At 40.0% G+C, this 17061-nt stretch overlaps 1 long non-coding RNA gene across 2 annotated transcripts; it reads right to left on the bottom strand.

Annotated features, from left to right (window-relative positions):
- Window positions 1-836: 836 nt before the first annotated feature.
- On the bottom strand, window positions 837-3481 carry LOC309687113. 2 transcript variants are annotated; one of them, XR_014270629.1, is made up of 6 exons: window positions 3314-3481; window positions 2798-2837; window positions 2605-2651; window positions 2248-2292; window positions 1533-1562; window positions 837-1071 (listed from the first exon to the last, which is right to left on the bottom strand). It is a non-coding gene; the product is annotated as an uncharacterized lncRNA (long non-coding RNA). The 2 variants fall into 2 exon arrangements; XR_014270628.1 differs by having other exon boundaries at window positions 2248-2651.
- Between the last annotated feature and the right edge of the window lie 13580 nt (window positions 3482-17061).

The following is a 17061-nucleotide window of genomic DNA, read 5'->3' as shown; positions in this document are numbered from 1 at the left end:
AAAGAAATCTTTATTTGATGTTTAAAACATACATATAGCATATCAATCAAGCAAGGAATATTCATTTTATAAGTTTATTCTCATTACATACTCAAACATTCTAAAAGAAACACACACACATATACATATATGTGTGTGTGTGTGTGTGTGTATATATATATATATACACACACACACATATGTGTGTGTATGTGTATATGTGTGTGTGATTGTATGAACATAAGTCAGCATACTTAAAATGTAATTTCTTTTCCTTTTCCAGCAGTCTCAGTTCCCCCAGCTTTCACGGCAATCCTCAAAGCCCTTCTGGACACGCTGGGAAACCCCTTCCTTACCGCCACTGTAACAAACAAAAGTCACAGTTCTATTACTTTTATCAGAGTTAAAATAAAAATGTGATTTATGTTAGCTGGCTTCATTTAGCAAACAGATATTTCTGTTTATATAGATACAAATATTAATACAGATATATTTTACGCATAATTTTACCTCTTTTTTTTCCTAGATGGGAAGTCTATCCAGTTCACATTACAGTAATGCTAACACCCCTTTTGGTCGTCTCTCCTTACCTTCCAGCATTCATAAATCTGTTGACCTTCTTTGTCTGAGACCAACCACTACAATGCATTATCACCTATTTGTATTGGTAACTTACTTTACAACCTATTTTAATGGTTGCAAAGTAAGTTACTTGTGCTGTATGCAATTTTAGATACACAGAAAGTCTTCACTTACTATATATGGCTGTCATAGTGTCCTTATCAAGGGCAGTTCTTCACTCTGCGCCGATGTCCTCCTATAAAAAGCATGAACATTTGAGTGTTTGACTAGTTTTAGATTTCCAAAAATTTGATATTTGTACAACTAAACATTTGAACTACAATATATGCTATTGAGCGATACTTTTATGGGTAATTTTTGGTAAAGAAACTGGTGACAGAGTTGTAGGCTTTTTAAAGTACTATTAGCTAACCATTTGAACTGACTTTCAAAGCTGATTACCTTTTAAATTGCTGTGGATCAAAACCTCCAGTGGGAAGGCGGCCATTAGAAGAACACGCACCATTGAACCTGAAAATAACAAAAACAAACAAAAAACAGAACAATATATAAGAGTCCGGTAGGGTAATAAATCTCTTCTGAAGCAATATAGTTCATTTTGGGTGAAAAACAAAACATTCCTCTAGAATATATATACTGACATCAGCAATCAACATCATGATTGTAATTATTTCCTTTTTAGTACATCTACTGCTGTTTGCATGTGTCAAGCACTACGACTGTATCTATGCATATAAATTCACCATATATATCCAGCAAAAATGTTTTGTTATAGTCAAAAGGAAAACAAACAAAGGCATTCAATCAGAGGTGAGAAATTAATTGGGAATATGAATTATAGGTGAACTATTCTTTACCTACTAGCAATCAAGCTTCTTTAACCAAGAAGCTTGAAATATTTGAATGTAAAATAAAATAAATAAATAAATAATAATAAAAATAACATGATGTAATTAAAATGCACAACTTACATTAAGGAAATCTGCATTTGTATCCACAGGCTAAAAGTAAAACAGTAAATGTGTTAGTGATAGTACAGGTATTTGTAAAAAAAAAAAAAAAAAAGAGGCAGTAACTGACGCTTCTAGTGGGATGCTAAATGCAGAGATTTATATTTACAGTATAATACTGCATGTACGGGTAACTGTGTTGTGAACTGTAACTGAATATTAGAGAATCTCAGAGAAATTAAATGTATTTATTTTTTGAATTTATCAATCATAAAACCGTCTGTTTTGAAGGCCTGTTACGATAGCGACTTTTTGTTGGTCGGTATATTGCCCCATAAACAATTGCGACAAGTTATGTCATTGTCATTTTAAGACCATTTTATGTCTTTGAATGTATAATCATAATATAACACCATAATAATGCAAGATCATTATATTTTATTTTTGTAAATATAATGGCGGATAAATTACATCATCAACAATTATTGAGGTCATGTACATGTATTGTGTGTTAAGTCGATATATCGATTATTGTGATAGGCCTACTGTTTTGGTATCATAACGAGCTTGTCAAACATGCATGACCACTAAACAATGTCTAAGCAGTAGTATTGGTCTGAATGACAACAAACATAACTAGTGTTTTGGAAAATCTGTTAGAAAACAGTTATTTCAATAATTATGATTAGCATGTGACACAGACACCGCATAAAAAACTACAACAACAAATACTTACTTTAGGAGGATGGGGGAGGGCAGCATGAGGTTGAGACTTTGACATCTGTAAAAAACAAATTCATGTATTACAAACAAGTCACTTAAAAATACATTAATGTGGCAGACTGTTCCCTGTTCAGATGCAGTGTATAAGTACAATCAGGGCTGTCACAACAATGGGGTGGGGCCAAGTGGCTGCAACCCTAGGTACAATGTGCAGGTATATATAATTACATATAATATATGTGAATAAAGCAAGAATCTGTTTAGGTTAGTCACTGTGCTGACTGATGCTTGCTAGGTTTATATGATTGCAAACTGCACAAAAACAACAACAGCAACAACATTAATGACAATGACAAACAAAATTACTTACATTTATGTAAATCTCACATTAGGAAGATCTGCATTCGATTTCATGGGCTGAAATAAATAGGCAGAAACATTACTGCTAAAAAAAATAAAAAACAAAAACTCTAAAAAGCCTAAAAATGACTTAAAAAGCAAGGAAATGTGGAACATTGTAATTAGCGAACATTAATAAAGCATAACTGTTCTTTGTTTCTAACCTTGGTAAGTACTCTGTAGCCAGAAGGAGAGGTAGGATTTCTGTGAAAGCCAAATTAAATGTGAATAGGCTTTGATAGTTATTGAGAAGGCAGAATAATAAGAAAAGGCAAAAGTACGTCACAATATAATTAATTAAGTTACATATTTTGATTACCAAATTATGGAAGCGTGGAGCTGCCACCCAGGCAAAAGAAAAATAGAGCTGTATCACGTTATGACGTGAAATGTTTATTGTTCTAACATTATGCTTTTCATGTTTGTATAATATAATATCACGTTATTATAATATACATAATTGTCACGTTCGCACAATATTGTACGGACGTGATAATTATGTACATTTTTCGTACAATGTTGTTCAAACATGTTGTTCAAACATGATAGTATATTGTTAGAACGATAAACTTTTCACGTTATAACGTGATATACTTATATTTCTCTTTTGCCTGGGTGACAGCTCTACGCTTCCGTTCCAAATACACGAGAATAAAGTAATATTATATGGGAAAAGGCACCTGCTAGCTTGATGATGGAGGCTTCTTAGACTGGCCACCCGCCTTGGCTTCTTGTCGCCACTCCACGAAATAAAGGTCCGTTTCCTCCATGCCGGCTAATTATTCATCCTCATTAAAATCTCGTATATGTTCAGTTGGCAGAATTGAGAATTTTACATCTTCCAACCACTTAATTAAATCACTCATATGTGAGTATGAAGCAGGGATGGCTGATTGCTACTTTGAATTTGGAAGCTCTGCTCAAAACCTCCATCAACATGTCCCTTGTATACCCACCCTGGCACAGAGACACAAGCCCGAGGCCTGAATTATCACACAGAGACAGTTCTGGTGATAATTGACTGAAGGAATGCCAGACACTTACTGATGAACATGGAAAACACTCCACAGTGCATCTCCAAATGGCTTTAGCGAGCTAATGGCGGTGTGGGAAAAATGAGCTCACATAAGGCAGGGGAGGTAATGTAGCTTCCAGCTCAGCTCATTTTCTCCAAACGAAAGAGATAATCTGGACCCCCCGAAGGCCTCAGAGATTGAAAGCTCCGCAAGCGGAAAGGCCAAATAACTAAGAGAAATTAGACGGGAACCTGGCCCAAAGTTTTCTCATTTCACTCCCCCACCTCAAATCAGAGTCCCCGACAATGCTCCTACAGTGAGGCATAAACTCCAGATAACTAAATTAACCTATGTTTTCCTCCATTCCTTCCACATTTCACTTATGTTTGCCTTCCTTTCCTTGTTCCCACAATGCTTTCACATCGCTTTTTCTTCAGTCATTCCTGTCCTTTTCACCATTTCTCTCAGTAACACAGGACAGAAATGCAGACTGTTTGTGACAACTGGAGCACTTTTCATACCCAGATGGACTGGCAACCAACTGTCTCAGCACAACAGACTCTCATTTCCGCCAGCAGCCTCTCCTCTCCTCGATCTACACATGAAATATCTAAGTGAAGTGAATACACTGTTAAATAATGCACACTTCGCATGCAAGAGGTGTCGCAAAGCGAAGCTGAGCTAAGGTTGATTTTTTCCCCCAGTCAGTATAATGATACAGAATGACAAACTATGAAATAAAAGAAAATGACTTGTGCAATAATTGTGTTCTTTGCTAGTGAATTACTTGCAGTACTGACAGGTGGAACAAAGGTAAACCGCTGCCGTCCAGCCATTGTCCTCGCAGTCAAAAAGTCATAGTAACACAGTATGAGTATCTTACTTTCCCCCACTGACGTTGTGTTCAGATATATTGGCAACAATATCAATTCAATTCAATTCAATTGTATTTATATAGCACCAAATCACAACAAAAGTCGCCTCAAGGCACTTTATCGGTTTCAATTAAATAGAACAAAAGTTTAGAACAAATTATGTTCATTCTGATAGTAAATGTTTTATTTATAAGACTCAGTATGTGTCTCTACTAATGACAGTGCCCCCCTTTTACTTATTTCCTTCTTGATTTTGTTAGAGGAGAAAAACGCACTTTCATGAATAAATCACAGTACGAGCCATATAAACCTGAAGAGTCATGTGATGGGAAGTTATTTTGGTCACTTTCTGAGCCAGAGGCAGGGGCACCGTGGAAGATGTGCGCAGGGATTAAAAAGATAGAAATAATATGGGACTATCATATAACCACTCCAAGGTCTCACAACGAAGACCTTGAGCAGTGTTTGGGAAGCATCTTGAAATTAGAGGACGGTCCTGCTACAAATTTTGTTTTGATCTTAATTACACGCCCAAAGACATCAAGTCCCGGCATCAGTTGCTTTTTAGTGTTTAAAGCAGGGGGATTTAATCATTCGAGATATATATATGATGCTTCTAAAGTGAACACATTATATATAGGCTTCTTCTTCCAAACTCTGGCGTTTTCTTTTCTTTTCCTCTGCTAATTACTTAATCAAACAAATGTTTGAACACAAGGCAGCGTCGGATGTAAGAGAATGAATGCTCATTATACAAATCCAAACTTGCACGACAACAGGTTAGCAGCATAAGAGTCTACGGCGCACTGGTTTTTGTCAACAACTGGGAAGAAGAAGAAGCAGTGCACTGAAATTCATTTTCCATCGGGGAGGGGCTATGGATACAAGCATGACTGTGACAGCTGACATGCCTGTGCATACTAATGTTTAGAATAAACAACTGTACGCGTGAGAGACGCACAGAGATTCTGTTTCAACACAACAGGAAAACACTGGATTGGCAGGATAAAAGCCGCCACGCTGCGCAAAAAAAAAACCAAACCCAGCGTCAACTCTGCATAAATATGCCAAGGAATGCACCGATAGCGCAGAGCCTCAGATTTACTTGAACCACCACAGGATAAGGGATAATGACGTTGTCAGGAACAGATAAAGCAAATCTCTTATGAGGCAGTCTTTACATGTCATTTCTACAAGTCCAGCTGTCTTGCCACCTAGGTCAAAATCAGATTTGTCCCAGGAATGGAAGGCCTGAAGGCATGACAGATCAGGCATCAATGACAACACTTGGTGTTGGTTAAGTCAGAAATACAGTAGCATGAATAGAATGAAATGGAAAAAGCTGAGATAGTGGTGGGTTCCTAAGTGGCTTGCAGTTGCACCACCAACTCTATGAACCAAAGTAGCCTATATAGCAGTTAGGTCCATAAGTATTTGAGTAACGACATAAATCGGTTTAAATTTTTCTCTTTTCAACACCACATCAAACAAAAAAGAAAACTGTCCAAATACTTATGGACCCATGTGTATGAGATTTGACAGCTGGATGTGTAGAATCCTATCAGCTGACCATCAGCTGATGTGAGCTGGCAGTGAAATCAGCTGATCTGCCGCAGCTTGACTCCCATGGAACGCCTGAACCAACACGGTGCTCGAATATAATATTATTTGAATCATAAAAATTAAATACACACTAGAAGAAACTTTCAATTAATAATAGATTTGACAAAAAGAGCCCTACATTTTCTCTCGTGGCCCTGATTTAGATGAAAGCCAGTAAGATATCTTACAGTAATCTGAACAGGAAATTTTAAAAAACACACAAACTTCATGTTTTCCTTCAAGCTCCGTTTTCTTTTTTTTTGTTTTGTTTTTTTGAGGTGCCCAGCCCCATGCAGCAGAATGTGAATCTGGACACCCCTTTCCCAGGCTGATCCCACAGGACTCACAGCCCTTTCCAGCTGCACATAGGAAGCCCCATGCATTATGCATCACCACCCAGGCCTATTTTGGAGCAGAGAGGCAAAAAAAATAAAATAAAAAAATAAAAGAGAAACACACAGCTTCCCAGGCTCCTGCAATCAGTCCCAAAGTTGCTCATGTTTCTGTGGAAAACGAGGTCTCGTTCCAACCGCACGGAATTACCAAGAGGAAAACATGAAATATTTAACATTGTCATTCCCCTCTCCTCTTCTTTACTTTCCTGCTCAAACTTCCTGAGGGAAAAAAAGTTAGTTACTTTTTTTGATTTTTTAAGTGAAAGATGGCAGCAGAGAGTTTATTTACAGTATGTGGTCTTGCTATATCTGAATGGTTGGTGGGGGGGGGAGCCACGATGTGGATTGGCAAAGGTCAGAGTTTTTTTTAAAGGGGTGGGTTCCCCCTCTCTGGGGAATGAGTCCACACAGAGGTGTAAAAAAAAGATTTTGATTTATTGTGAGAATGATAGACTCGGTGCAGGCAAGCAACAAAGAACACATGTAGCGATGCTGATTGGTTGGGGGTGAATCATTTAGCATGCATAAGTGGACAAACAAGCACAGCTGAGTGCATGCAGCACGTGCATACATTCATGGCAGCATTCTGTACAAATGACAGGAAGCAGAGCTTGCTTTGTAGATCTGACTGTTGGGGGTTTTTTTTCTTCTTTTTTTTCTTTTTGTTATGAAGCAGCCTGCAGTGCACATTGAGTGACCTTGACAAAGGATACCTCCACAGAGCGTGTCTTTGACACCTGAAAGGACCCTGTGTATTGACAGCAACACTGTATAACCAGCAGATCTATTATTTTCTGCAGTCTAAAGCCCTGCATATCATTTGTAAAAGTGCAGAAGCAATAACAGACTTACACTCTACCTGGATTGTGTCCTCTGTCTGAAATTGCAAAGGTTATTTAGGATGAAAATGTCTTTTTATGCATCTTTTTGTGCGCGTGAGCATGCTTTCCCCCTGTTTGCGCAATTTCCTCTAACACGGCTATTTTTCAGTGTGTACTGATGCATGTAACACTGCTGAGCTTCTTTTTTTCCCAAACAGGCTTCCATAAGGAGGGTAAAAGCAAAAAAAAAAACCATTCATTTGTGTGGGAACATTGGGGCCCTTTCAATTCTCACTGGGACATCAAAGCACACAGCAAGACACTGCACTATTAGAATCCATGGGTGGGATGAAGGAAAAATACTGCAAATATATCTATTCTCTGCTGAAATCTGCAACTAAGATTTCATAACAAAGAGCAGACTTCTCTCAGTCATCCGTCTCCTCTGAGGATTGTGATTAATCTAACCTTTGATGTTTTTTAAAACAACGGGGAGGAGGAAGAGATGAGGGAGGGATGAGAAGCCCACTGCGGGAGCTGCACGGGGGAGTAAAGACTTCGTAATGCAAAGCTTTGAATGCCACACTAATGAAGCAAATTGAATTGAATCGCACAGGATATTGAAATCGCATTTTGTGGAGACTGATGCAGAATGCGAGCACAATGCACGACATCTCACCGTTAAAAAGATTATGCTGAGATAAGTGGAATAAGGCACTCACAAGTTGGGGTGGGGAGGTGGGTAGGTGTGAAGTCTAGCAGGAAACAGAATCGTGAGACTATTTCAAAGATGTGTATCAGTTAGATGCCAACGTTGCAGGCAAGTTGTGAAGATATCTTGAAACACACACACACACACAAGGAAGTGTGTAATCAGCTGACAGAAGTAAATGTCAATGCAGTGTGTGCCTACAAGGTTACGGGGGCTGTGCCATTAGGTGTGAATCAGGCAGAATTGAAAATGTGATGCACTGTCATGCATTATTAAAACTACCCTAATTGCATTTGCATACGTTTATGAGACGCCGTGCACACATGTGCACATAGTTGCAGCCATTCTTTCTTAGGGGACTGCTTGTCATTCTCTGTGTAATTAACCGTCTCTGTCTTTGTGTTTACTATAAATCAGCTAATACTTTTCTTTAACCTAACAAAAAAAAAGAAAAAAAACATGAACAGATTTCCACTAAGTCGGCCTCTCAGTTCCCAGATGGCTCCGTGTCGTCTTAACTTTGATCGCAGTATGAAATGTGCTAATATTTTTGCACAGAGTCCAAGATATTCTCACAAGGTCTCACGAGGTACTTTGTCTCGTGTGTAGCAACATCGCCCCTGTGTGGTAAAATGGGGAAACTGTAGAGAGGGAACTTGAGAAGAAAGAGACTTTTTCGTTTTCTGCTGCGTGTGCGGCAGCGAGGAAAGCTTGGTGAACCCTCACTTATCAAATGTAAGCTCACCTTCATGTGACTTCATCTTACAAACAAAGAGATGAACACACAACAAGAAGTAAGTGTTACTGCAGTAACTCATACAAACTCCTTTAGCATTAACAATAGATGCTTCCTGTGGCTGCCTATGATAATTACACAAAGAACAGTAGGAAGTGGTAATCATTTCTCAGTCCAATCTCAGTCTATCAATATTCCTAACGAACCACAGCATCTCATTTGGTGTGAAGTCAGGATTTAGCGCCTCACAAACATGGATTTTCTTCTTTCTTTTTCCTGGGCTGTGGATAAATTGCCTGGTTGCGTTGCTGACCTTTCATAAGTTTCAGGTGATGAACTGCTGCCCTGACATTCTCCTTAATTCAAATTCAAATTTGCTGTCCCTACAAAACCATGAAGCCTTAAATGATGTTCCCTCCACACTCGTTCATAGCAGTGGTGAGTAGTGATGTGTCGGTCGCGAACGAAATGGCTCTTAGAGCCGGGTCTTTGAGGTGAACGACACGAGCCGGCTCCTTATCGTGAGCCGTGGGTTTTTTATTTTTCTTTCTCTCACCCTCTCTCTCGCACTTTTTTTCCGCTTTGCTCTTTGCGCTGGGCAGAGGGGGGAGGGGCGGTTGCACTCGCAGTACCACAGGAACAGAGCAGGAGGGAGAGAGAAAGAGAGCCAGGGACAACAACGTCACATTAGAAAGGTATAGTAATCATCCACAACTATTTTCAGTTGCAGATGATAAAGGATTCAGGAAGTTTATTCATGCGGGCCCATATGGCAGAGAATATGCATCTTCTTTTCGTTTTCATATTTTAATTTATATTTAATTGTGTTGTGGTTTGCAGTGTTTTGTGTTGTTTCACTTTAAATTTGTTTAAAAGGAAAAAGCTGAAAATTTAAATAGTTAAAAGTTGAAATGTGAATAGTTGGTTTTTGTATTATATGATTTATTTATTACATTTTATGTGGAGTGAATAAATAAAAGTATATTTACGGTGGCCCCTACAGACAAAGCACATACTGTCATATGCTGTGGGAGTTTCTGGTCGGGTGTGGTCCAGGTTCCTGTTGTCCGCCCCCTGGGGTGGAGTTGGCCAGCTCATCACCTGCTTCCAATTTCCGGGGCTCCATCTAGAGGGTTTTTAAGCCAGCACTGCCTGCTACTCCTCGCCAGTTCGTCCTGCTACCACCCATGGTAAACTTGGCCTCCTCTGTGCTCAGACTCTGTGTGCCTGGATCGTGGGTTAATGTGTCCTCCGTCTCCTGTATTCTCCAGATTCGTCACCCGTCATACTCACCAGCAGTGCTGGTTCTGTTTCCGTCCCGTTCTCCCATCTGCCCAGAACCCGAGGACCACACACTCATCTTCTCCTCAGCCTGCCCTCCAGCCCGTACTTCAACCTCCCTGGACACCTTGGAACCTGGACCAGCCTCCCCACACTCTCAACCATCCCTGGAACGCTCCCATGGCAACCCCTTCCCCGCCTAATAGCCGGTGTTTTCAAGTAAGCCCAAGACTCTCCACTAGTACCACTCACCTCTGCCCTTTAATTGTTTCCCATTCAGTAAAACCCTTCTCCTGTGTTTGCAGAAGTTCCCGCCCGTGTCCTCCCTGTGTTCTACGTCCGTTTCTCCGCCCTCGGGCCTCCCTCAGTTCTTGCGAATGATTTCTGTTAGACCCAGTCTTGTTTAAGCTCCTTTTCCTTTCAATAAATTGTACATAGTTCGAGCAATTGAGTCTGCTCTTGAGTCCACTGCATCCTTGTTTGTGACACATACAAACTTCAAAACATGTACGAACTTCAAAACATGTACGAATTCCAAAACACGTAAAAACTCAGAAGCACATAAAAACTCAAAACACGTACAAAAGACAACAGAAGTGCTTCAGGATGCTGGGCGCAGTGTTGAGCTTTTGTTACCTAGTGGCTACACAAGCCAGGAAGTACCAACGACTGGATTTGGTGTGTGGTAGTAACAGGTAAACTTTTTTTTTTAATTAGTTGAATATATATGAGTGCTTGTGTATAAATGCACAAACAATAAATAAATTCAAATTTTATTTGTCACGTACACAGTCATACACAGTACGATATGTAGTGAAATGCTTGGACAACTGCTCGTGACCTAAAGAAAACAAAAAAGGAAAAGGCTATGAATAAGATAGGAAATAAATATGAAAAATTAAAAAGGGTAAATTTAACTAGGAAGGAATAAAATATAAATTAAGGTTAAAAATGAAATAGCTGTACAACACAAATTAGAATGAAGGGTAAATTTAACTGGGAAAGAATAAGATAAAATATATAAATTAAAGTTGAAAATAAAATAACTGTACAACAAAATACACAATATAGAACTATATAAGAATGTATGAAGAAATATAAATAAATATATACACAATAACAGCAGCTGTACAAGTATTAACCGGAAATGAAGAATGTAGTGACCAGTGTTGTGCAATCCACATTATGTCTTGTGCAGTGCAAATATGCTTAAAGTGATTTAAGTGATGAAGTGAAAACAATGTCCAGAATGTCCAGTGTGTGTAAGAACTATATGTGTGGGTCAGTACTGTGTGGTGGTGTGATTGAGAGACCGTATCGCCTGCGGGAAGAAGCTCCTCCTCAGTCTCTCTGTGTTGGTCTTCAGGGAGCGGAAACGCTTTCCTGACCTCAACAGAGAATACACATATGCTTTCAATTGTGTAATTTAAGTGATCTAGGTAGCTCTGCTTTGGAAGTTCAGTTAACGCTAGAAATGTGTTTTGGAGTTTGTACATGCTTTGTCTCTAGAGGTCATCGCATTTTTTTACATTAGTAATTTCTTTTGTGCATAATTTTATATTATTGTTAATAATGGTAAATGGTAAATGGCCTGTATTTATATAGCGCTTTACTAGTCCCTAAGGACCCCAAAGGGCTTTACATATCCAGTCATCCACCCATTCACACAATGGTGATGGCAAGCTACATTGTAGCCACAGCCACCCTGGGGCGCACTGACAGAGGCGAGGCTGCCGGACACTGGCGCCACCGGGCCCTCTGACCACCACCAGTAGGCAACGGGTGAAGTGTCTTGCCCAAGGACACAACGAGCGAGACTGTCCAAGCTGGGGCTCGAACCGGCAACCTTCCGATTACAAGGCGAGCTCCCAACTCTTGAGCCACGATCGCCCCATAATAATAAATTAATTAAAGCAACAAAACAACCTGAAGAGCCGGTTCGGAGCCGAAAGAGCCGGTTCTCTAAAAAGAGCCGGAAATCCCATCACTAGTGGTGAGGATTTAGAGTCAGTGTGGAGTTCCATTTTTATTTAAAAAACTACACAGTGCTACACAGTGCTAACCACCGTAGTGGATAGTTGCTGCACAGCAAGAAGGTCCTGAGTTCAATTCCACCATCAGGCCGGGGTCTTTCTGTGTGGAGTTTGCATGTTCTCCCCGTGTTTGCGTGGGTTCTCTCCGGGTACTCCGGCTTCCTCCCACCGTCCAAAGACATGCAGCTTGTGGGGATAGGTTAATTGAATAATCCAAATTGCCACTAGGTGTGAATGTGAGTGTGAATGGTTGTCTGTCCCTATGTGTTAGCCCTGCGACAGACTGGCGACCTGTCCAGGGTGTACCCCGCCTTTCGCCCTATGACAGCTGGGATAGGCTCCAGCACCCCCCGCGACCCTGAAAAGGATAAGCGGAAGCGAATGGATGGATGGAACTACAAAAAAAGAGAAATCAAACCAAGGATAAAGATGTGACTATGAAGTTCAACATTTCTACTTCTTTTCGCTAAATTTCAGACGTCCAGTTTTCCGTTTTATTTTTTCTGGAGAGTAACAGTTTTGTTTTTTTTGATTAGTTCAGTTAAAAGCATGAAGCTGATGTTCATATAATGGACGCACGGTTTAATATTTAGTCAGTTGTAGAGATTTCTGCAGGTGTTGCTGTTACCTTTCTTCTTATCTAATTCAGGGCTGGATGCTGTGGTCTTGATGTTGTTTGCAGGACTCCCTCTCATGCGAACTGATAAACATCTGGGTCGAGAAATGATTTGTAGCATTTCTCAGATTTGTGCTTCTCGATAATGCTTCTCCTCAGGGCTAAAGGGAAATTTGCTGTGCTTGAAGCGTGGTTTACATGAACCAATCTCTCTTGAAAAGATCAAACGTTGCCGGTAACCAGACTATGCAAGATTTTTTTTTACGGAGAGGGACACAGTTACAGCCCACAATCCTTCTCCAAAATGAAAATTTTGGTATCAAGTAGCTTTGTGAGACATTTGTAGATGATCAAATGCTTTTTTCCAGCATAAACTGTTAATGACTACCCAGTGTGTCATCAAGACATCAAGAGTAAAGCTGTTCGTGTGTTTAGTTCAGTTTAGTTTAGTTTATTGTAACTTTGATGAAGAGCAGTCCACATTTCAAAGTGTAGGTAGATACAGGTAGAAACTGTTGTGATGTACAGGCACAGTTCTGTATTGTGAGTTAGAAATGTGGTTTTTAATTAGGATAAATAAGTGCAATAGTTTTCTCTCTAACCTTAAATATGCAGAAACAGCCACCAATCAAGCTCAAGTTAAAATGTTAAAGAGGGAAAGCAACCTCTAGTAATTTGCTTTATCAGTGCTGTGCTGGTGCACTTTGATCAGATGTGATTAGCAACTTGGTAGTATAAGCAAACAACCCTTCAACTTTTGTTAGATTTTGCTTCAGTTCATAACATCTTTTTTTTTTTTTTTACAGCAGAGCCTGTTCTACTGTCCAGAGCAGAGAAAAAAGTGCAGCAATATTTCATATTGAATCATCACAAGTGTTCCAAGTTGGCCAAAAGATGCACATTCATAAAGTCCCTCATACTTTTTAGTGAATAGATAGCGTGCACAGAGTTTTTCAAATCTTATAAACTGCTCAAAGCACATTAAACTACAAGAAACATTCAATTATTCTGGCTGTGAACATGTGTGAATGAGTGAACAATTTACCTGTGCAAGTGCAGAGGACGGATTGAATAATAAGTATCTGAGTAGTGGACAGCCTACATGCTATACCTCCTGAGCCCCATAGAAGGCTTCCAGGCCCTTTCTGCCGTTCCTGTTCATTTGATCGAGACCTTGCGCAAGAGCCACACTGACTAAAGATCAGGACAGGAGGGCACTGAACAAACTGCTGCATCGAGGACGACACATCACACTCACTCCACATTCAGCAGAGCTCCTTTGCTCTCACACTGATTCAACCACACTGCCATAAAGACTGCTTTAATGCTAGAAAACTTTATAACTCTTCTGTGTATGACAGGTGAACACACCTGTCAGGCATACGATTCCACACACATATGTCTGTATTATACCTTGCTGTAGCTGTTGTTCTTAGATCTATAGTGTACATATTAGTTATGCAATTTGCACTACTCAGTCAGTCTTATTTTTACTCTGCTTTGAGTAACTTCATTTTTACTTTTCTTTCTTTTTTAATCAGTGTTGCACATGTACATTTTTGCACTAATAATATAAGACCTCAGTATTGACAATTTCATCTATTCATCCATCTACCTTGCAGGTGTACCTTAAAGTGTCATTGTTGTGTAACTGTTTATAGAATCTATGTTCTCTTATGTTAAATGTATAGTGCTTGATTTTATTGAGGGCTTGGGGAGTGTGCATCTGTCTGACATACTGTTAAATATACAAAGCTCTTATTTTTGCAGTTTCTATACATTCAACAAACATAAATTAAGTCTGTTATTCAGCCTCATAGATTTTTTTTTTTTGCTCTCTTTTAAATAACCAGCTTTTGACTTGTTGTCAACTAACTGTTGTTTGTGCTAGGCAGGTAGAAGCCTATACAGTGGCTTTACCTGAGCTGTTTTTTGCTTTATGTGCTGCTGATGAAAATAAAACCATTGGGTGAGATCACTTTGTGCCAGAACCTTCAAGGTGGCGGCTTTAACAAAATGAATACAATGAGCTGAGAGTTGCTAAAGGTCTCAGAATTTTGGAAAATTAGAGATAAGAGATAAGAGATAACTCTTTATTGTCATTGCACAGTCATACATAGTACAGTAGTACAATGAAATTGGAAAACTGTCCTAAGTCGGCACATGTAACACAACACGACACGATACGACACATCACAACGCAACACAAACAACACAACACAGTATATTAACTTAGTAATAAAAAAGAAGAATAAGTGTATTTGTATTGCACACTGGTATTATTGCACATAAAATTATTATTGCACGTTGTTATAAATATAAATATTATTATTATTACTGTTTTTACTGTTGTTAAAGCCCCCCCAAAGAAAAAAAAAGTCCAGGTAGGTAGCCAGTCAGGTCAGCTATTTGCATTGATCAGGGCTATTGCCCTGTTGTAAAAGCTGTCCTTGAGTCTATTTGTTCGGGACCTCAGCAGCCTGAACCTCCTGCGAGACGGCAGCAGCTTAAACACCCGGTGTCCTCGGTGTGTACCGTCCCGTAGGATGCTGCGTGCCCTCTTGAGACAGTGAGTGCTGTACAGGTCCTTCAGAGAGGGAAGAGGATGTCCAATGATTTTTTGGGCCATATTGATGACCCTCTGGAGTGCCTTTCTGTGTGCTGTGGTGCAGCTGGAGAACCACACACCGATGCAAGCACACTTTCAATGGAGCAGCGGTAGAAGACGGTCAGCAGCTCCTTCTTCAGCTCCATTTTTCTGAGGATTCTCAGAAAGTGGAGACGCTGTTGGGCCTTCTTTAAAACTGCAGAGGTGTTAGAGCTCCATTGAAGGTCTGTGTCTATGTGCACACCCAGAAACTTGAAACTGGAGACCCTTTCCACGCACTCCCCGTTGATGCTGACAGGCTGCAGCTCAGACTTCCTCCTTCTGAAATCAACTACCAGTTCTTTTGTCTTGTTGGTATTGAGGTCCAGGTTGTTATCTACACACCAATCTGACAGCCTCTGAACTTCAGCTCTGTACGCCGTCTCATCTCCCCCAGAGATGATCCCCACCACGGTGGTATCATCTGCAAACTTGATGACTGCCTTGTCTGGGTGGGAACTAACACAGTCATGTGTGTACAGAGTGTACAGTAGGGGACTCAGTACACAGCCTTGTGGAGAGCCGGTGTTAAGGCTGAGGGCCGAGGAAAGATGAGGCCCCACTCTAACTCTCTGTACACGGTTTGAGAGGAAGTCTCTGATCCAGCGGCAGGTGGTAGAAGGAAGTCCAATTTCCAGCAGTTTAACTATTAGTCTGTCCGGAGTATCGTATTGAAAGCAGAGCTAAAGTCAACAAAGAGCAGCCTGGTGTAACGGCCCTGCACTTCCAGGTGAGAGATGGTGGTGTGGAGCGTTGTAGCAATGGCACACGATGTGACGTCGGACCAGTTTCTCGAAGCACTTCATTATAACAGGTGTTAGAGCAACTGGTCAGTAGTCGTTGAGGCTGCTAATGTTAGTACGCTTTGGCAGTGGGACAATTGGCAATTTGTTCTTGTTGAGATGACATCATACAATCTAGTAAGAGCGGTTAATTGCCTGGATCCAGCCACTCTTACTTAATTAAGTTGCTGAATTTCATGCAGATGCTACATGATTTAATTACGTTCACCATAAAAACATGGAATTATTTAGTTCAAATTACAAGTTTGGATCTTATGCATGTAACAACCACCCAATTTCATTTTTTTGAGTGTACCCTTGAGCAAGATACCGAATCCAGAGTTGCTCCTGATGCATTCATTAGAGTGTGAATGTTAGATATGCAGCACTGTAAAAGAACCAGTTTTGTTTGCTTTAATTTTATGGTTGATACAAAATCCCAAAACACACCCAGATTTGCCTCAAAGCAGATTTGGTGAGCCTGGGGTCAGACCCATTTTTAAATATGTATTATGTAAAAATTTCAGCAGTAGGTGAGACAGTGTAGAAGGATTCTTCTCTGATTCTTATTTCGGCAATCAGTGTATTAGTCTTACTAGTATTACTTAGTCTTACTAATTCTCTACTGCATATGTATTATGCATAGAATCATGCATAGTGTAAGGAGAACACAAACTAAACAGACTGCAGGCAGAGTCTGTCAATGATTACACTAGACAGCTGAAATGCAGTGAGATGAAGCAAAGAGTGCAGTTGGACATTGCGATCTGTTCTTCTCTCTGTGTTAAATGTAAGTGTTGCTGTGGTTAGGTTATTATCAGCTCTGATAAATTATGAGGTTTATCAGAGCTTCTGCTCCAACATCACCTTTGGCCCTCCACATACAACATCATCTTTGAGCCGTAGATGAAT

Source organism: Aulonocara stuartgranti, assembly GCF_965226115.1.
Source record: "Aulonocara stuartgranti genome assembly, chromosome: 14".
In the NCBI taxonomy this organism is placed as follows: Eukaryota; Metazoa; Chordata; class Actinopteri; order Cichliformes; family Cichlidae; genus Aulonocara; species Aulonocara stuartgranti.
Note: the sequence above shows the minus strand (reverse complement) of the source record. Positions and strands in the feature narration are given on the sequence as shown.